At 35.3% G+C, this 22510-nt stretch overlaps 1 long non-coding RNA gene across 4 annotated transcripts; it reads left to right on the forward strand.

Annotated features, from left to right (window-relative positions):
* Positions 1–17213: 17213 nt before the first annotated feature.
* LOC127875450 (uncharacterized) lies at positions 17214–21970 on the forward strand. Of its 4 annotated transcripts, none has more exons than XR_008047425.1 (6): positions 17214–19063; positions 19271–19349; positions 19543–20888; positions 21113–21214; positions 21347–21406; positions 21572–21970. It is a non-coding gene; the product is annotated as an uncharacterized LOC127875450 (long non-coding RNA). The 4 variants fall into 4 exon arrangements; XR_008047424.1 differs by having other exon boundaries at positions 17220–18009; positions 18194–19349; XR_008047423.1 differs by having other exon boundaries at positions 17220–18009; positions 18208–19349.
* Positions 21971–22510: the final 540 nt, after the last annotated feature.

Below are 22510 nucleotides of genomic sequence, written 5' to 3' on the forward strand. Positions count from 1 at the left end.
CATGTGTTTGTTTGTTTGGTAGAAAATGTTATATAGGTAGTAACTTGAAAATTGATTCTATACACCTAAACAATGCTAGCCGTTGAACTCAAAGATTTGGGATTTTTTCGACATATGTTGCGTTTGAATATTGAAAAGTGGAACAAAGCTGTCGAAATGTACATCATGGATCTCTATCCAGATGTGAAGTTTACATTTTCGACGCGAGATCAATGTTGGAAAGCGACAGATACGGAAATTGTGTACTATGTCGATATTGAGGTTATTCTGATCAATCCGAAATATGATTTGTGCTGGACACACCAAGATCCCACAAAACGACTTCAAACCATTAATGGGATTTTGTTGAGCTCAAAAGCCAAGAGAACAAAACTCGTAACGTTTGACCAAGAGTATTTTTGAGACAAAAAATGTATAAAGATGTTGAAATAACCAATTGCATGTGTAATATAATATCATATCATATCATGGATGATACCGACGCTTTTTGCACGAATGAAACAAGTATGTTTATGAACAACTATATCGACAGACTGAAAACGTTTGAGCATTGGTCTCCCCAAATACAACCAAACAAATACCAGCTTGCTTCTTGCGGGTTGTACTACTTGGGACAACACGACCGTTGCAAATGTTTTCGTTGTGGCATTGTGTTGTATCATTGGAAATCTACAGACGATGCGTTCTTGGAACACCATAAACATTCACCGAATTGCCAGTTTTTGCGAATGGTGGGTCCAGGAACAAGACTATTGATAGACACATGAGTAGGTTTTGTATGATCGTGTTGTAAATAAATATCATGAACCGTTCAATTCGTTTTGTTCTTATTCTTGTAGTAACATATACTTATTCGTGCAACTACCAAACGCAGAGTTGAAAAACAAGTACTATTGTGTGCACGAATGTTTGATTTCGCTATTGCGTTAGTTATTGATATAACCCAGTGTCGTATGTTTTCTCAAACTATATTATCCAACTCTAATCAAAGCAAATACAAACAACTATGTATATGTAGTTTCAAACGATTTTATTCTGCAACAATCAATATTTCAAACATTCAATCTTTCGCAACTACAACGTACAACAGTTTACATAGTCCACTAGATCAGCCCACATAGTCCACTCGATCAGTCCATCACAGATGCAAAAGCCTTGCTCCTCTGTTTTGACCGTAGCCCTGAATTTCGCCACACCATTCGCAGCGATCGTCGATCCGCGTACATGACACACAGCTGAGGGCCTCGCATCTACGGCAAAAGTTCACCATCGAAAAAAAGTTTTTGCACCTATGACACACAATCACTAACGTAGTGTCATACACAGTTGGCAGCATTTCGCCCATGCTCTTAATCCATCTGTCACAAGCTGCTTTGTTGTTTCCAGCTAACGACTCATTCTCACGATGCTTATTCTGCCTCTCTAACCATGCCTGGAAACCTCCACTTTTCTCCACACCTGACATCCATTGCTCGCAAGCTTTTCTGTCACTCATTATGCGTGTTGTTCGTTCGGTTTCAAAAATCGAAATGATTCAAACAGAAGCAATTCGCCCTTTTATAGTATGCCGTTATTCAACTCAACAGCATAAAAACTCGAAATGTATGTCCCTTTCCCAACACATGAAATTTCACAAAGTCGACAAAAGCCCCAATTGTATGTAAACAAAGTGTTTTATGTTTTCATCGACGAGTATTTTTATCAACAAGCCGAATTTTGCGGAATATGCGGTGTCATTAGTTCTAGAAAAGATAGTTTTAATTCATGCTTGACAAAAAGTTTGTAGTTTACTTTGTTTTTTGGAAAAATACAACGTTCAAAGATATGAGTTTCATCCGAACCTTCCGCAAAATAGGTGTTGTTCTATGTACAGTATCGATACGTGTATGTGAGGCATTTTCAGGCTTTCTTTCTTGGATTGAGAGTTCAAGAAACGACGAATTCTGTCAAAACATGATTACGATTACAAGTAAGTACCACCAAAATATATTTTTTTGTTTCATGATAGACAAAACCGTGTATTGTTGAAATGTCAACACATCTCAAATGTAAACAAAGAAAAATGAAGTACATGATACATCATATTGTGTAGATTTTTGTACCAAAGTTAAATGCTCTTAACAAAAGGCGTTTTGCAATTCAGATTATTGTGACCACTTCTGTTTTGTGTTTAAGAAGGCAGTTTGGAACTTGATATGTGTTGTTTTGTTTTTTATCTGCATCAGACCTTTTTGACTGTAGGTTATTTGTAAACATCAAACTCTGCCATACAAAGTTGATTTCTACAATGAATGAACACTCAGTATATACTTTTTACCGAGTGCTGCTAACACCGTGACTGAATATTTCATCTCATGTCATAGGTTGAACAATTTCTGACCAAAGTTTACATTCAATATGACCCATTTCATTCGGCAGACAATTGCCCCGAACTAAGCATACGCAAAGTCTCGAAGCAATCAACTTTCGAATTAAGGATGGATCGACCTAATTATTACAGAGTTATTGTTGTTTCTTTTCAAACGGAAACATGTTCAATGATTTGAGCAAAATATTTCTAGCACCATTAACGTCTCTGTGCGTGTTATAGTTACAATTATCACAATAAAATGTTTCACTCTTTTCAAGATTTTTATTGAGTTTTCCACACACTCCACAGGTCATCGAAGTGTATGCTTCATTTTGAACCTCAAATATACATTCGGTGTTCGTAGTTCGGTGAGTTAGCCTTTGGCGAAATCTGTAATGTTGCCAATATAGCAAATCCCTTTTAGCGCGTTTTGATAAATGTTTTTTCTTTACCATTGGTGCGACGTTGATTTTACCCAATGCAATATACTGATATTCTTTTACGAGATGTGAGGAAAGCTTTAAGTGGATATCATCAACGAATGTTTTAAGTTTAAAGTGTATTTTCTTTAGGGACACAATGCGTTCCTGTGCTGCTTTTTGTGTTGCGCTTTAGTCAAATGCTTATGGGCATGATAAATTTTATTGTGAAGTTTACTAATCACATACTGCTTGTCTTCTTCAATACCAACTTGGAAAACACTACAATCAATTGGGTCATAAACTGTAGCAAACGTTCTACCTCCAGGATCTATTCCACATACCCGTTTATCTATCGTATCGTTTGATGCATTTCTCCTTGTATACTTAGGATCACAGGGAATATTCATGATAAACATACCATCAGCACGCTTGACAATTTTAACATCGTGATCAATAGGCGGTATTTTTGTTATCGGTTTAGCAAGTTTCAGGAATCTTTCTTTAGGTTTAGACCGCTTTCCAAAATTGTCCGGTATCATACATATATATCGGTTCAGCATGTTTGTATTATCTGTAGAAACATCTTTGTTTGAAAGATGTCGTAGTAACACTTTTCGAACACAAAATGAACCTTGAACAATGTTCGATACAGGCATTGGTCGCTTTAGTTTCGACTTTAATGATTTGGCCGACTTGTAAGATGTAAAAAAGTTTTTACATGATGTTGTTTTCACTGAAGTCATTTTGTTGTTGAAGAACCAATCATCATTTTCCATCCTATACTGCGGATCCACATCACTTGCATTGGTTTTGCAAACGATTTTCTGTAGCTCAAATTGGTGTGGTCTTATACCTTTTTCGTTTACTAACCACAAGCACCAATTATACGTATAATTTGAAACGCGAAGCATTTCGTTAAGGACTTGTTTTTGATGTTTAGTAGGACGAATTCCAACCGAGAAAGACGTTAAAAAATCATCTGAATGTGTCTTTTGCTTTTTGACACTTGCAGACTGTAACAATTGAATTACATCGCAATCAGTTTTCTCATGATTTATTAGATCTTTCCTTCTAATGTACTCCCACCAATACCACATACTTTTGTGTTTGTGGACGTTTGCAGCATCCCATAGTGTTAAATCCTCTCGTTTGCGTTTCATTGCTGTACAATACAAAGCAACACAGTAATTCGTTTGCTTATATACAAATATTTGTAATAATCTGATATCAGAGCGATACGAATGAAACCGTATCCCGACTCAAATGGGATAAACATTTTAGTACACATCCAACATAACCGGTATGATGCAAATGCTTAGAAAAAAAGTATATAAATGCTTTTTAGAAAAATATGTTTTTTTGTCAGCACATTCATGTCTGTCCACAAAACTCATTGTGTGTGTTTGTTGTGCAGTGATTCAGTCATTCACAAAGCGCATCTAACAGTGTCTGCTTGAGCTAGCAAGCACAACCACAAGCCATGTTTTGGTTCAGATTTGTTTTATTGAGGTCCATAAGAGAATATTTGAACATTTTGATACATGGCTCTCATAACTGGTCTCATTCAAATGCTTAGAAAAAAAGTATATAAATGCTTTTTAGAAAAATATGGTTTTTTGTCAGCACATTCATGTCTGTCCACAAAACTCATTGTGTGTGTTTGTTGTGCAGTGATTCAGTCATTCACAAAGCGCATCTAACAGTGTCTGCTTGAGCTAGCAAGCACAACCACAAGCCATGTTTTGGTTCAGATTTGTTTTATTGAGGTCCATAAGAGAATATTTGAACATTTTGATACATGGCTCTCATAACTGGTCTCATTCAAATGCTTAGAAAAAAAGTATATAAATGCTTTTTAGAAAAATATGGTTTTTTGTCAGCACATTCATGTCTGTCCACAAAACTCATTGTGTGTGTTTGTTGTGCAGTGATTCAGTCATTCACAAAGCGCATCTAACAGTGTCTGCTTGAGCTAGCAAGCACAACCACAAGCCATGTTTTGGTTCAGATTTGTTTTATTGAGGTCCATAAGAGAATATTTGAACATTTTGATACATGGCTCTCATAACTGGTCTCATTCAAATGCTTAGAAAAAAAGTATATAAATGCTTTTTAGAAAAATATGGTTTTTTGTCAGCACATTCATGTCTGTCCACAAAACTCATTGTGTGTGTTTGTTGTGCAGTGATTCAGTCATTCACAAAGCGCATCTAACAGTGTCTGCTTGAGCTAGCAAGCACAACCACAAGCCATGTTTTGGTTCAGATTTGTTTTATTGAGGTTCATAAGAGAATATTTGAACATTTTGATACATGGCTCTCATAACTGGTCTCATTCAAATGCTTAGAAAAAAAGTATATAAATGCTTTTTAGAAAAATATGGTTTTTTGTCAGCACATTCATGTCTGTCCACAAAACTCATTGTGTGTGTTTGTTGTGCCGTGATACTGTGATTCACTGAGCGCATCATACAGTGTTTGCTTGAGCTAGCGAGCACAACCACAAGCCATGTTTTGGTTCAGATTTGGTTTATTCATGCATATGGATAAGAATATGAGAATTTTTATACATGGCTCTCATAACTGGTCTCATTCAAATGCTTAGAAAAAAAGTATATAAATGCTTTTTAGAAAAATATGGTTTTTTGTCAGCACATTCATGTCTGTCCACAAAACTCATTGTGTGTGTTTGTTGTGCAGTGATTCAGTCATTCACAAAGCGCATATTACAGTGTGTGTGTGACCTTGCAAGCACAACCACAAGCCAAATTTTTGTTCAGATTTGTTTTATTTGTCTATATGAATAAGAAGATGAGAATTTTCATACTCGGCTTACATAACTGGTCTGGTACAAAAAGAGATTGCCATTCCGAGCGCATATTACAGTGTGTGTGTGACCTTGCAAGCACAACCACAAGCCAATTTTTGTTTTCAGATTTCTTTTTATTCATAGGTATAGTATGATATATGAAAATTTAAGTACTTGGCTTACATAACAACCTTATGCGAAATGACCTTGACATTCAACTGTCTACATGGTATCTAAGTGCATCTGCTGTCTTGTTTCAGTGTCAATATTGGTGAAGGTTATTATGGGTGTGAGCTTGAAAGCCACAAGCCAATTCTTGGTTCAGATTTTTTGTGTATTAATGACTATAGACAAATATATGAAAATTTTAGTATTCAGCCCACATAACAGGTATAATGCAAATGATGAGAAAAAAGTATATAAAAGCAATTTTGGTTCAATGAAGAACGCCTTCTCTCGCAGAAGGAAATCTAGGTTCAAGCCCTAGTTCTGATATGAGTTTGTGTGTGAGCTAGCAAGCACAACCACAAGCCATGTCTTGGTTCAGATGGTTTTTGTTTTAATGACTATAGTAGAGTATATGAGCATTTTAGTACACAGCCTGCATAACAAGTTCAATGCAAAATGACCTTGACATTGCAAAGGAATCTTACATTGTGTGTGAGCTAGCAAGTACAACCACAAGTCAATTTTTGGTTCAGATTTGTTTTATTCGTGTCTATAGTAGAGTATATGAGAATTTGTATACATGGCTGTCATAACTGGTCTGATACAAAAAGAGATTGCCATTCCAAGCACATCTTACATTGTGTGTGAGCTAGCAAGCACAACCACAATCCAAATCTTGGTTCAGATTTCTTGTATTTATATGTATAGTATAATATATTGAAATTAGTACACGGCCTACATAACAGCTTGATACAAAATGACCTTGACATTCATCTGTCTACAAATTCATGTGATCTAAGTGCATCTGCTGTCTTGTTTCAGTGTCAATATTTGTGAAGGTAACTATGTGTGTAAGCTAGCAAGCACAACCACAAGTCAGTTCTTGGTTCAGATTTTTTTGTATTAATGACTATAGAAGAATATTTGACAATTTTAGTACACATCTAACATAGCAGGTATGAAGCAAATGATGAGAAAAAAGTATAAAAGGCAATTTCGAAAGCATGTTTATTTGTCAGCACGTTCATGTCTGGCCACAAAACTTATTGTTTGTGTTATGTGCTCAGTGATGATCAGTTTATATAATCAGAGTGGTTCAAGGAAGAACGCCTTCTCTCGCAGAAGGAAATCTAGGTTCAAGTCCTAGCTCTGATATGAGTTCACTGAGAAATCACTGAACGCAATTTACAGTGTGTGCGAGTTAGCAAGCACAACCACAATCCAATTCGTGGTTCAGATTCATATCTATAGAAGAAAGTATGAGAATTTAAGTACACGGCCTACATAACAGCTTGATACAAAATGACCTTGACATTCATCTGTCTACAAATTCATGTAATCTAAGTGCATCTACTGTCTTGTTTCAGTGTCAATGTTTGTGAATGTGTAAGCTAGCAAGTACAACCACAAGTCAGTTATTGGTTCAGATTCATATCTATAGAAGAAAGTATGAGAATTTAAGTACACAGCCCTCATAACAGGTCTGATGCAAAATGACCTTGACGTTCCTCTCTCTACAAAGCATCTTAGTGCATCTACACTCTTGTTTCAGTGTCGATGCTTGTGAAGGTTTTGATGACCTTCTTGTTATCAAAAAGCAGAAAGAATCAATATGTTTGTTGATGAGACTTTTCATTTCCAATTTTTTTTAAGGTTAACATGACCTTGAAGTTACAAAGATTGTTGCATAATAACGTTTGTTGATGTGAAGTCAAGTTCGAACAAGTGCTCAAGGTAAACATGACCTTGTAGCTGTATAAGCATATACGGTAACAATTTTTACAAGCATCATGTAAAACAAAACACGTTGTAAGGTTCTATACATTTTATTCATTATATGTATCAACCAATAATGCCATAGCGAGAACCAATTTGACATGTTGCATTCTTATCGTATTGATGTTTGCATTTCAGACAAATCAGTTGCCCAGAATTTTTGTTGTAAACGTATTCAAAATACTTTACTATGCAGTTCATACAGCAGAATCCGTGCCCGCACGTCTTGCTTATAATTGTTGGTGGATTGTCTTCATTTTTACAAACTCTGCACGAGTCGATTTCGCCACTGCTCTGTAATTCGCTAGATATACTTTCAATAACTTTCGAAATATGCGTTGTCGCATGTCCAAGGAAAGAGTTTTGGCTTGAATTTTCAATGGTACTTTCTTCAGATTTTAGCATCAGCAATACTTTTTTGAGATTGTTGATTCTTATCTGAGCTTTGCCGTGCGACGATTTTATTAACTGTTGTTTTTTTAAATACTCATCTACAAAGTCAGTCTTCTTATTTTGAGTTGTAATAGCGTCTAGTTTTGCATTTCGTGAGTCTTTATGTCTTTTGATACTTTGATCGTCAAAATTAGCCATAGCTTTGCGTTTATTCGAAGTCTTTGTACTAGTCGAACTTGTTGAGTCGTTGGAACTGTGCTGTGATGACTGAGCCTTGAAATTAGCAGCTGCATCGTTTTCTCGCGATCGATATTCTGTGTTAAATTCTTCGTCACTCATTGTGAGAAGTGAGTACAAAATTGGATTCTTTTGTATGATCTCACTGGATGTTGAATTCAATGGATGAGTTTCATCACCTAACTGAACACCAGTATTTGTAAGTTGTTTGGAGGCCATGTCGCTTTGCTAATCACACGAGAATGATTGAGTTTGTCAAAAGACTGGCTTTTTATCGTAAAATTTTGAGTTATATTATTTGTTTCTTATTTTGCTGCACATTGCGAAAAATGTTGATGCAACAAGATGCTAGATTCCACAATATGATCAAGGTCAACGTGAATATGAAATTGTGACGCTGTATGCAAGTTTCTCGTTCATGCATAGAAATGAGCGTAATGTCAGATATTGTCTGATCAAGTATTTTGATCCATCGCAATTCGATACGACATTGTTCGTAAGCTCAACGTTATTCTACTATACAATCAAACTATATCTAACCTGCTCGACTAACAACATACACATCATATGCATTTAAACATTTTATTTTACAACAAACAGCAAACATATGAAAACAGTCAAAACATTTAATCCGTGAAAAGCATTCGCACCCAGCCAGTAACGTCAGCTCGACACATAGCGCAGTCTCCATCGAACATCATCAGGCAGCAGTTTTCACAAAAAGTGTGCCCACACCTTGTCAAGGTACTGTTTTTTTGCTCATCGTAGCATATGGTACACGTTTTTAATCCTCGAATAGCCTCATCTTTTTCTTCTTGAAGTTTTGTTCTAAGCGAATCCAAAGCCTGCTCTTTTTCAAATAGGAGCTGCGCTATTATCCTATCGGTTTCGAGTTCATGTTGCTCTTTTAGCGCGCGTTCGCGTTTAGACCACTCATCCTCGAAGAAACGCTCTTGATCATCAACCAAATTTTCGCTCGCTTCTCGCTGATAAGATGAAGCCTTCATCAGACACGATACCATTTTCTTGCAGACTTCGCGACCTTCCTTTGACATAGCGTAGTCGCTGCTGTTCACAAACGCTGTAACCTGACTTCCAAGTCTGTTCAGTTGATAGCCGAACGACTTTAGATCAATTGACGCCGATTGTTCTGGTCGAGTGTATGGCTTTGTAGCATGTCGCTTGCCCTTGCCAGTCGTTTCGCTACTACCACTAGCAGCGTCTGTGTCCTCGAACTTTGGCAGTCGGTTTGCGTATTTCGGCATGATTTCGAGTCAATGTTCTCTCTTGGAGTCTCAAATCAAGAATGATGACCATACCTGTCCGTGTCGCTTTATATACCCAACGGGCTGGTGCGTTTTCAGTATATAGACAAAGCATAGCGCTTACATACCAAAGTCCTTGATAAAGATGAATAGCAAATTTTTTACGCGTGGTAGATGTCGACACTCATATTTGAGAAAAGCGCTGAGCAAAGTTGCATGTCTGAAAGATTTTGATCAAACGTACGTTAGCGAATTAGGTCAGTACTTCAGAAAGACATTTCCCACATTACGCGATGAATGTCGGTTGTACATAAAGCACGAAGTAACAATTCAGAACAGGCGACCCGATTTCGTTATTCATATACCAAATGTTGCCCTGATACTACTCGAATACAAAACATCGAATGTTACAACAAAAGTACGCAGAGAATATTTAACTCAAGTACTCGATACGTTTCACAAGTTTCGACAAAGCTTATGCACTTGTGAAAATTCAAGCCTTATACGCTTAATGAGTATTTTGCTCATTCGCAATTCTTCATCTCGACAAAACAAAATTGTGTGTGTGAAAAATGAGTCAATACCTAACAGCTGTTATTTGATATGAACTTTTATGAATATTTTTGCGAAATGTACTATGATCAAATTTCAACGCAACAGTGCAGTGGAGTATTTTTCAAATCACAATATCTCGCTAGTACAAATTTTTTTCCAATCCAATACTTCATCAACGCATGAGAAATTACACCCAGTACAGCGAGGTCATCAAGTGCAAATAATATCGAACGTCATTTCACAGTAAAGTACATAGATAGATGAGTATTTGCGAGAAAGTTTAACTGTACATTTCTCAACAACCAATGCAGATATTGGGATCAAATTTTGACTATGATATTCAACTTAGAAAGCTCCACAATGATTGTTCCAGACGTTGTATTCTTTTGTTTATGCTTCTTGGACAAAATGCGAGTTTTTGATCGAAAATAAAGCCTTTAAAAGAAATCTTTTTTGCCTTTTCGTTTTGCGATACATTGTTCAAAATGTGTACCGTCAAATATGAAGTTTTTGTGAGGATTTAATAATCACACATTGAAACGCCGATTTATCAGCAGAAAACTGAACTCAACTCTGATAATGTTTTTCTTAACATGGAGGTTAAATTCATAAAATGCAGTACGTCGTTTCGCTGTAAGTAAACAACCTTGGTGCAATATCGTACAACGAGGTTTAAGTGCATTTTCTTTGAAACCACTCAAAATATCAATATGAAATTTTCAGTACAGTACACAGATGGCTATATGCTACAATTACGTACTGATTAGTTTGCCCTGAAATATATGCTTCCATGTAAAATATCTGTCCGAAATCTTTTGTATGAAGAAAACTTTTTTGCTTTTTCGTTTTGCTTAACGAAATATGTACAGTTGAATTGGGAATTGTTTTCTGAAGAATTTGGTGTATAACACTTTGTATGTATGTGAATAATTTCGCTTGAACACGAGTTAAACGCAACATTGATATTTTTCTTTAAATCGCATCGCGCAAAAATTCATGAAATGTAGTACGTCATTTCGCTTAAATGTAAACAACCGAGGAAAGACTAAACATAATATCGGTTTAAGTTAAATATCTCCGGAACGATTCATGGCATCAATATCAAATTTCAAGTACAATACCCAGCTTATTGTTCGCTACAACTTTTCTATTGTTATTTTTGTTCCAACATACATGCTTATGTGATAAAAATCACTTTGAAAACGTTCGCAACAAGAAAACTTTTTCATTCTATCGCTTTTTGAAACAAAACTGATATCAACATGAAGAGCATGTAATTCCACATATTTTGATATGACATGCTTGTATGTCTATTGTATCGCTTGATCAAGACTAGCCGAAAACCATTTTGCCTGTAATCATGAATTGACTTTTAAAGCACACATGTACTGTAGCTCGAACGTCATTTCTATCCATGAAAACAACCTTGGCTTGGGTGCAATATCTTACCAAGAGGTTTAACTCAATTCTTTCGAGAACGCCTCATGATTTCGAGATGAAAATTTCAAAACAATATTCAATCGCATGATAGCTACATTTTTTGTCTCGCCTATATTGTTCTCACACGACTCATTGTGTCAGATATTCAACTTGGCAGAATTCGCTAACAAGAAAACTTTTGTATGAAAAGAGCATTCATCGTTATTTTGTATGATTTTGTAGGAAATTCAATTCCACGCATTTTGATGTATTACACTTAACCGTCTGTCTTAACACACAAACAATACAACGCAATAACGATTTTGTACTAAATGCATTTCTGTCTTTAACTTTAGATTTTTACAACGTCATTGCATTTCTATGCATGTAAACAAGCGAGGGAAAAGAGTTTAACATGCATCGGTTTAACTCAAATCTTTCGAGAACGTCTCATGATATTTAGATGAAATTTTCACCATAATATGTAATCCTATGATAGCTACATTTTTTGTTTCGCCTATATTGTTCTCACACGACTCATTGTGTCAGATATTCTACTTTGCAAAACTCGCTAACAAGAAAACTTTTTTGCGTTAAGAGCATTCATCTTTAGTTTGGTATGATTCTGTTGGAAATTCAATTCCACGCATTTTGATGTATAACACTTAGCTATATATCATAACACAACAATAAAACAGTCCGATAACGATTTTGTCATAAACGCATTTCTGTCTTTAACTTTAGATTTTTACAACGTCATTGCATTTCTATGCATGTAAACAAGCGAGGGAAAAGAGTTTAACATGCATCGGTTTAACTCAAATCTTTCGAAAACGTCTCTTGATATTTAGATGATTTTTTCACCACAGTATTGCATCATATGATAGCTACAATTTTTGTTCGCCTATATTGTTCTCACACGACTCATTGTGTCAGATATTCAACTTGGCAAAATTCGCTAACAAAAAAACTTTTTTGTGTAAAGAGCATTTATCGTTATTTTGGTACTAGCTTGTAGGAAATTCAATTCCACGCATTTTGATGTATTACACTTAACCGTATGTTAAAAAACACAAAAAATACAGCAATATAACGATTTTGTACTAAACGCATTTCCGTCTTTAACTTTAGATTTTTTACAACGTCATTCATATGCATGTAAACAAGCGAGGGAAAGGAGTTTAAAATGCATCGGTTTAACTCAATTCTTTCGAGAACGCCTCATGATATTCAGATGAAATTTTCACCACAATATTTAACCGCATGATAGCTACAATTTTTGTTTCACCTATATTGTTCTCACACGACTCATTGTGTCAGATATTCAATTTTGCAAAATTCACTAACAAGAAAACTTTTTTGTGTAAAGAGCATTCATCGTTATTTTGGTATTAGCTTGTAGGACATTCGATTCCACGCATTATGATGTATTACACTTTACTGTAATTCTAAACACACAAAAAATACAGTGCGATAACGATGTCGTACAAAACGCATTTCTGTTTTTAACTTTAGATTTTTACAACGTCATTGCATTTCTATGCATGTAAACAAGCGAGGGAAAAGATTCAGTTACATCGGTTTAACTCAATTCTTTCGCAAACGTCTCATGATATTTAGATGAAATTTTCACCATAATATGTAATCCTATGATAGCTACAATTTTTGTCTCGTCTATATTGTTCTCACACGACTCATTGTGTCAGATATTCAATTTTGCAAAATTCACTAACAAGAAAACTTGTTTGCGTTAAGAGCATTCATCTTTTGTTTGGTATGATTCTGTTGGAAATTCAATTCCACGCATTTTTATATATTACACTTTACCGTATGTTTAGACACAACAAAAAACCAGTTCGATAACGATTTCGTACTAAACGCATTTCTGTCTTTTAAAATAACTTTACATTTTGACTCAACGTCGAAAACTCTCTGCGAATAGAACAGTGATTTCGTACAAAGTTTAACTTCGCGTTTCTTCCCAACCATTTGACCGATCAACATAACATTTTCGCATTAATATGAAACGTGTTAATAGCAACAAGTTTTGTGGGGATCATTTTTTGTTAACATATTCGCATATAGAAGAAATTCTTAGCTTTTCGCATATAAATCACTTCGCTTACAAGAAAAAAAATTCCCATTTATGACAAGTACATAGCAATTGATACCATTCGATAAGGAATTCTGTTCTGCACATTTTGATGTATGATACTCAACAATAGGTCTAATTACAAGAATACTGCTGAGAGAAAACGCATTCGTGCTTATAGAAATTTTGAACTTTAAAGTATCGAGTTAAACCGAACGTCGTTAGATAGCGAATAGTTGATAAAACTGTGTTTGTATCGAAGCGGTTTATTTTAACTGTCACAATAACGCGTGAACGCATTTCGATGAAATTTTCACTACCATAACCAGCAATCAGAGAGGAACAATAAGAGTTTAAATATTTTGCAAGTAGATAAGTGGATATATGTCAAAATTTCTGTTTATTGGTAAAACTTGTGTTGATATGAAGAAAAGATTTTCATTTCGCAATATGATACAGTAATATTTGCATCATGCGATGGGGAATTTATTTCTGTGCATTTTGGTGTAACATACTTGATGTTTTTGTAAAACGCTGCAGTTATACGGGCAGAAAACCATATCACAACAAACACACATTTCGTGAATCGTAATTTTGACCCTTCGATGTCAGTGCAAATCGACGACGTCATTTCAATAAAACTCATCTTTCAACTTAAAGGGGTGTTGACATATCGATGATACAAAATTGTGTTTATTTGAAAGTGATTTAAGTGCAATATCTCTTGAACCCGTTGTCCGAATTCAATAAAATTTTCACCAGATGAACCGAAATTTCGATGCGCTCATACTGATACTATTTGTGTATACAAAATCGAACGCGCGAGTCATGAAATTTTGATTTTAACGCAAATTTTCTCGATATTTCAAATTTTCAAGAACAATTGTACACATAACCATACTATTTGTATATCATTGTGTAGGCGCCAGTGTGCTGAACATTTTGATATATGTGGTTTGATATTTATTTTCTATATCTTCGTTGTACTAGTACAAATCACAAAACACAGTTGAAAAAATCACAGCGCGATAGTTGCTCTTTAATAAAGTTAGTGCGAAATCATATCGAGCTGCTTTCGTCAGTCGAACGTCATGAAAACATTTGAGTTCTCGGAATTGAAAATAAATATTGAATTGTTCAGGCTATGTAGAAAACTAAATGGGTATACGGGAATATTTTGTGGTGATGTTAAATGTTCAGTAATAAATATTTTGATGGATTACTCACATATTTGATATGATCTAGGATTATTTCAGAATGATAGGTTAGTAAATCTATGTTTGACTAGATTTTTTTTATATACTCGCATTTTGTAGTTTTTACATTTACTCTAAAAATCTGCGTTGGGTACGTCTCATAACAAGATTTGAGACTAGAAGACCCTGGATTTGTTGTAAATCGAAGGAAATACTGGATGGATTGTACGGACTCATGCTTATCAATTTTTATGCCCATTCAAGCTGTGAGTGTGAATATTTCGGCTTGTATGGTCATGAAAAAATATCATCACAAAGTCAATATTTGTAGGATTTTTGCATGGTAAGTATGATTTTTAGATTTGTCATCAAATACACATTCAATTGTAACTTAAATCATGAAGTATAAACATTTTCAATGTGCTTTTTTGTCATTCTTCGTTTGGTCGTTGAAGGGTTCGGACGTGTTTTTCGAAGCTCTCGACGTCGTGACCTCATTATAATTTGAACTGCGCGGGTAAAGAACGCTCAGTTGCGACTTGGACATTGACCAATACGGACGTGTTTTTAAAGCGCTCTGAAAAAAGTTTTGACTTTTAAATTTTTTTTACTATGACAGAATCTTAGTTGACTGATGGTCTTTGACAAAGACAGACTTGTTTTTGTGAGCTAGGAAAAAAATTTGACTTTGAAATATTTTTACGATTAAAAAGTTTCAGTTCACTTTTGAACGTTGACGAAGACGGACGTACTTTCGTGAGCTCTGACTATTGATGAAAAGTTTTGAGTTTTACTGACTTGTACTTTGAGAGTAAAATTGACTTCGCGTTATAGAATAGCGACTTGGTACTCAGGTTGTTGAATGACTGGATGACTGTAGTGTTAGGTTATTGTTATGAGATAACAACTTGACTTTGACTTGAGTTGTGAAATAAAATCATACTCTTGAACGTTTAGTATGGACTGACAACGAACTTTTGTGAGCGTTATATATGAAATGTTTGACTTACATTAATTTTTTTGAACGACTTGACTTCAATTTAAGTTTTGACATCGGACTGATCGGACGTGTTTTTTTAAGCTCTGGCTGTTGTGAATAATTAAATTTATGTTGTGGTGTCAAGCGATTGACTGTCAGTTGAGGTTCAGATGTCGAGCTGTGCGGACGTGTTCATCGAGCTGCTGTCTACAAAAAACGTGAGTACAAATTTTTTTCGTTTTACTGTTTACAAGTTGCGTGATGATGTATGATGGTTGTAATGTGTTGGGTAGAAATTACTCAGTGCTGATACAGTGTCGATATGTTGTGATGAGCGATAATAGTGGATGATGGTGGAACAGAATATTCATTGAGCTATTTTGAGGAAGCGAACATATGATGGAAAAATGTTGCAAAAATATTAAATGACAATGTGTTGAATCGCTTTTGTTGATATGTATGATATTGATTAAATTGTATTTGCATGCTGTAACATTTCTATTCCATTTCAGGGGGCTGTGGTGAGTATTGTAGTATAAATTTGTTTCAATAAATCATGATGAATGAAAACTGATTTCGATTCGTTTTGTACAGGTTTACTTGTATAGAAGTGTAATGCGTTGGGTAGAAATTAGAATCTACTCAGTACTGATATAGTGTCGATATGTTGTGATTAGCGATGATGGTGTATGATGGTGAAACAGAATATGAGCTACTTTGGGGAAACGAACATATGATTGAAAAATGATTGCAAACATAGTAGATGAATGATATGATATTGCTTAAATTGTATTTGCATGCTGTAACATTTCTATTCCATTTCAGTGCGCTGTGGTGAGTATTGTAGTATACATTTGTTTCAATAAATCATGATGAATGAAAAGTGATTTCGATTCTTTTTTACAGTTTTAGGGATTATCACTCTATAACAACTCTGTCGGTTGGTGTTCATGAGTGTGAGCTTAATACAGCAATGTTTGAGTAGTACAAAAATGTTTTCGCTTTTGTGGTCGCCAGCTGTCCGTGATCTGTAAAGTGAAAATACACAGATCTATGAAGCATACAAATGTTTCGAAATTTTATCAATGATTGTATACTATGCATGTTTTGATTTAGTTCGTTTCAGATTTGACATGAGATGAAAACCTGACATGATTTGAACAGAGCTGGGAAATGAAAAGGTAAGTCTGTTTCATTCCACTATGAACACTTGTATTTTGACAAAAGAAGAGATAAAGTGAGTTACTTTATCATCATGGTTTCATTTGGTGTATAACACATGAACAGAGGTAAACCTAGCTAGCTTTTCGTGTACTCTATTTTGGATGATGAGTATGTCAGTAACTTTAATTGTACGGCTAGTAAAGTATGAACATGAATGCTTTGTTCAGATTTTCAGATGTGTGCTGGCAGTTGAAGTCTGGCAGCCGGAGTGAACAGTCGTGATTTCTGGAGCTCCAACACTATGCTAGAAGGTAAGTAACTATGTTTGTTTTGCATTGCATGTTTTCATATGTTTCAGACTTTCGAGCAGAGATGTCATGCTGACTGGAGTTGAGCACAGGGCAGTGACAAAGTGAAAGGTAAGTACTTTTGACTGAATGTTTGTTCTATGCATGTTTTGTTTTAATTCATTTCAGGAGTGCTTATCCAGTGATGATATGACAGTTGGAGTGAACAGTGGAGCCAAGCAATCTTGTTTTTGGAGCTACTCAACAAGCCTTGAAGGTAAGTTTAGAATTCCTCAATGTTAGTGAATTATTTAAAAAAAATGCTGTCAGTAAAGTACTGTCAGTTGCTTTTGGACAGTCGAACAGAACAGACGTGGTTGCGAGAGCTCTCATATCTGTTGTGTTAAACTGTTTTTATGATATGTTATGTTTGTTTGTTTGTTTGTTGGTGTTGTACTATTTTTCAGATGCTGTTGGCAGTGATGGGTTTTCAAGCTGACCTGAACAGAAAAGCAATCATATGGTAAGTACAAATAGTTGTTATATGGGATGTTTTGTGCATGCTTTTATGTTTCAGGTGTACTTGCAGTTAGAGACGAAGACGATTCAAGAAGAGGACCATAGGTCAGAAAGTGGATGGAACATACAAAGGGTAAGTTGAACCTGTGTTTTTGTTTGATTTTTACCATGCATACTTTGCTTTGCTCTGTTTCAGATTTCACATGCAGAAATTAAACAGGATTTCAACTGCTGAAACAGAATTCATCAAAAGTAAGGTAAGTTTTAATTCATTGATTTGAGTTGTACAATGTGTTCTTTACTTTATTTCAGATTCGAGTCACTGGTTTACACATGGAAGAAGATTTCCACGTCTGTTACTCAACTCTACAGAAGCAAGGTAAGTCGATCAAATTTTTGTTTTAGTTTGTACTGCTGTAATGTGATGGTAAACTTATGCTATTTTTCATGTGTGCTATGCAGAGATGGAGAATTCAATTTTAAGAAAGATTAACTGCTGCAGCTTAGCTCTGCTCTGTGTTGATTTTTGTTCAAAAACGTTTAACATGTATGTGTGTTTCCAGATGTTTTGTTTCAGTTGATGTCCAGATGGCAAGCAGTACAGACGTGTTGCTTGGAGCTGCCAAACAGTGAGTACAAACGTTTTATATTTTTCAGTTGTTTACTCATAGAAGTCTGTGAAAGATGATAACAAGGGTTGAATCTATCAGCACTTGTGTCTAAAAATGCTGATGTGTGACGGTTTACTGAAAAGGGTAAATGCTAGCCAGTACTTACACTTGAGCAACCGTGGGATGTCGAACTAACTGATGATGTACTATGATGGTGAACACTTACTATGTGTATCAAAATGCTTTTGTTGATATTTACTATAGATGATTTGATATTGGTTAACATTTGTTTGCATGCTGTTAACATTTCTATTTCATTTCAGGGAGCTGTGGTAAGTATTGTAGTATTAATTTGTCTCAATAAACGATGATGAATGAAAACTGATGTCGATTCTTTTTGTACAGTTTTAGGTATTAGCACTCTATACAAAACTCTGTCGGTCGGTGTTTGTGAATGTGAGCTTAATGTTTGAGTAGAACAAAAATGTCTTTACTTTTGTGATCGCCAGTTGTCTGTGATGTAAAGTGGAAAAAACACAGCTATGAAGCATACAATTGTTTCAATATTTTATCAATGATAGTGTGCTATGCATGTTTTGATTTAGTTCGTTTCAGATATGACATGACATGAAGAGTTGACAGTCGAACAGAGCTGAGCAATGCAGAAAGGTAAGTGTGTTTCATTTTAGTATGAACACTTGTATTTTGTTTTTATATGGTATGTTTTGTGCATGCTATGTTTCAGGTGTACTTGTAGTCAGCGACGAAGACGATTCAAGAAGAGGAACATTGCTGAGAAAGTGAATGGGACTTGCAAACAGGGTAAGTGTTACAATTGTTTGTTTGATTTTTACCATGCATACTTTGCTTTGCTCTGTTTCAGATTTCACATGCAGAAATGGTCTCATAGCAGTGCCAACAGTGAATAAGGATTTCATCTGCTGTGAAACAACTCAACAGAAAGTAGGTAAGCATTGAATGAATGCACTTGAGTTGTACAATTTGATGTGATGCTTTTTTCTGTTTCAGATTCAAGTTTCTGGTGTAGACAGAAAAATGTGTTTGAAGAAGGAATTCTACTACTGTGATTCAACTCTACAGAAGCAAGGTAAGTAGAAACAAAATTTTGGTTTAATTTAACTCATGTGTTTTGCACTGCATGCTATTTTTCAGGTCTCTCATGCAGTGAGGGAAAAGAAGAAGATTTCAAAAAAAAAATCACTGCTGCAACTCAGGCCTATAACATGGTAAGCGTTTACTATATTGAATACAAAATTTTTTTCTGTTTTACTCTGTTTCAGGTTTCAATTGCAGAGATGTTGCAGAGATGTTTTGACAGCTTGTGACAGAAAAGAAATTCAGCAGCTGTGTCTCGACTCTAGCCACGAGGTAAGTCAAAACAAATATACTGGTTTGTATGTAATGTTGTTATGCCCTTCTATGTTTCAGACTTACATTGCTGTGACTGTTCGACAGTGGGTCAAAAAAGAGACGAATACAGGTTTCAAGAAGAAAATTGGCTGTTAAAACTCTGCACAAAATATGAGGTAAGTAAACAACTCTTTTGGTTTGTTTTGTGCCTTGTTATGCTTAACTATTTTTCAGATTGAAATGGTGGGTCGTTACAGAGCAGACTTTTGGACTACTGAGAAGTTGAGAAACAGAGAATGATTCAAGATCAGCTAGGTAAGTCTTGATTATTATGCATTGCTAAATGTTTTTTTCATTCCAGTATGGCTGTGGTAAGTACACAAACTTTCTTTAATTTTCATATGGAACTGTTTTGATAACTTGTATTCTACTATGCAATGCTTAATGTATTTTTTTCAGTATGGCTGTGGTAAGTACACAAACTTTCTATAATTTCATATTGAACTGTTTTGATGACTTGTATTCTGCATTGTAAAATGTCTGTTTTTCATTTCAGTATCCTGCGGTAAGTACACTAACTTTCTATAATTTCATATTGAAATGTTTTGATGACTTGTATACTGCTATGCAATGCTTAATGTTTTTTACATTTCAGTTGCCTGCGGTAAGTACACTAACTTTCTTTAATTTTCATATTGAACTGTTTTGATGACTTGTATTCTGCTATACAAAATGTGTTTTTATCAGTTCAGTTGCCTGATGGTAAGTACAATTTGCTTCTTTAAATTGCATGTTGAAATATATTTGATGACTTTTGTTCTGCTATGCTCTTTTTCATTTCAGTTGGGCAGATGTAAGTACACTTCATTTATGTAAAAACTGAATATGATTGTTGTGCTATACAAAATGTGCTTTTCTCAATTTCAGGTCAGCAATGGTAAGTAGATTGTGTTTCTTTATGTATAATTTTGTATACAAATTGTTTTTTTCATCATAGCATGTCTGTCATATTTATGCTTTGTGTAAGTAAAATGTTCATAAATCATTCTTATCTTCAAACTAAAAATGTATTGTGCTATGCAAAATGTCTGTATGATTTCAGTTGCCAGAGGTGAGTACCATAACAGTTGAAAAGTTAGTTTTGTTTAGTTCAAGTTTTGGTTCACAGTTCTGTTTGTTATTTGGCAAAATTTACATGTATGCATTGAGTCTTGATTTCAGCTCGATTGTGGACTGAAGAAGATTGCCCGCAGAGGGATTGGATACAAAATACAAAGTAAGTACTGAGTTTCTTACTAAAAGTTTTGAGTTGTATTCATTGTGTGTTAATATGCTATGATTGCTATGAACATGACTTTTGTATTTCAGCGAAGACAACATAGGTAAGTAAAATTGTTATCTGTTTCATGTTTACTGTTACAGTTCAATATTGTGTTTATAAATTTTAAGTTGTACAAACACATTCAAAAGTTTCTAATCATGCTTTCGATTTCATTTCAGCTTTACTGCTAGACGAGTGTTCTCTACTACTTGACGAGTCAGCTTTACTACCAGGCGAGCAGTGACAACAAGGCGCCTTTGTGGAAACAACACAACAAAAAAGTGAGTATTAGTTGAACAATTGATTGAAATTGTTTTACTGTATGTTATACTTAAATGCAAAATTGTGCACATAAATTGTAAGTTGTACAAACACAGTGAAAGTTTCTTATCATGCTTTCTATTTCATTTCAGCTCTACTGCAAGACGAGCAGTGACAGCAAGGCGCCTGAACATGCAACACAATACAAAAAAGTAAGTGTTAGTCAAACAGTTTGTAGAGTTGTGTGTTTTTCTTTGGAAGTTTGTGTTTACTTTTTCATTTGATACAACGTATATCACACATGCATGCTTTTTATCATTTCAGGCTGTTTACTTTCATCGTTTACTGTTTAACACAATTTGCTTTTCTATTTTCAGTGCCAATTTGCAAACCTTGATGTGGACACCGAGTAGTCAATACATACGTGTGGCGTATAGCTGCGACAAAACCGTGGGTCCATCGCACCGATAACTTGAACATTGGCCCGTGTATGGACATCAGTGCAACTTTGTGAATCCATGTAACTTTGTGAATCCATGTAACATTGCGAATGTGTGTCGATCGAAAAATGTGTACATTCTGCACTGAAACGAACTCGGTGTTGCAAGTGGCAAGTGTTGACAGTGTGTATGTTTATGTTTATGTTTTTACATGAAAAATAAAGGAGATTGTTCTCCTACCTTTTTTTTCCTTGTTTTATTGTGCTGGCCAGCAATATTGATGTATTGATGTATGTGTTTGTGTATTAACAATGTATTAACTATGCAATACCAAAATCAAACAAAAAATAAACATTAATATTCATTAACTGTGTTTGGGCGGCCGAGGGGTTTAAGACTCCACAAGTGTGAAGCGCACTGATAGCACTTGGGGGTAAACACCTCGGTATTTCGGTGCTAAAATGTTTTCACGGTGCTTATTTTGACGCACTGTTAGAACTACCAACCAGTAAATGATTGCTTGATTTATAAAACAAATATTCAGTCTCTACTTTGGCACAAGAGACTCTAAGTATCAAATACCAACAATTTAGACGCAGACAATCACATGGTGGTACACCAGTCCGAATATACTCATTGCTCTAGCCAGGATTGCAAATTACTTGTGTTGACTAGCAAGGCTCCCTAGTAACGGAGCAGTGTTACTGGCGTTTTTTGGGTCGATAGTGCTTAGGTGAGGTTTTGCTCGAATCGGGAGCGGGTCACTCGCTTTGGCGAGTTAGTTTTCGCTCGTAGTTTCCAATCTGGCTAGATCAATGTAAGGTTGTCGTTGACTGCTATTTGGCAAGCAGAAAGACAACAGCGGTTAATTAACTG

Source organism: Dreissena polymorpha, chromosome 3 (genome assembly GCF_020536995.1).
Source record: "Dreissena polymorpha isolate Duluth1 chromosome 3, UMN_Dpol_1.0, whole genome shotgun sequence".
NCBI classification, from domain to species: domain Eukaryota; kingdom Metazoa; phylum Mollusca; class Bivalvia; order Myida; family Dreissenidae; genus Dreissena; species Dreissena polymorpha.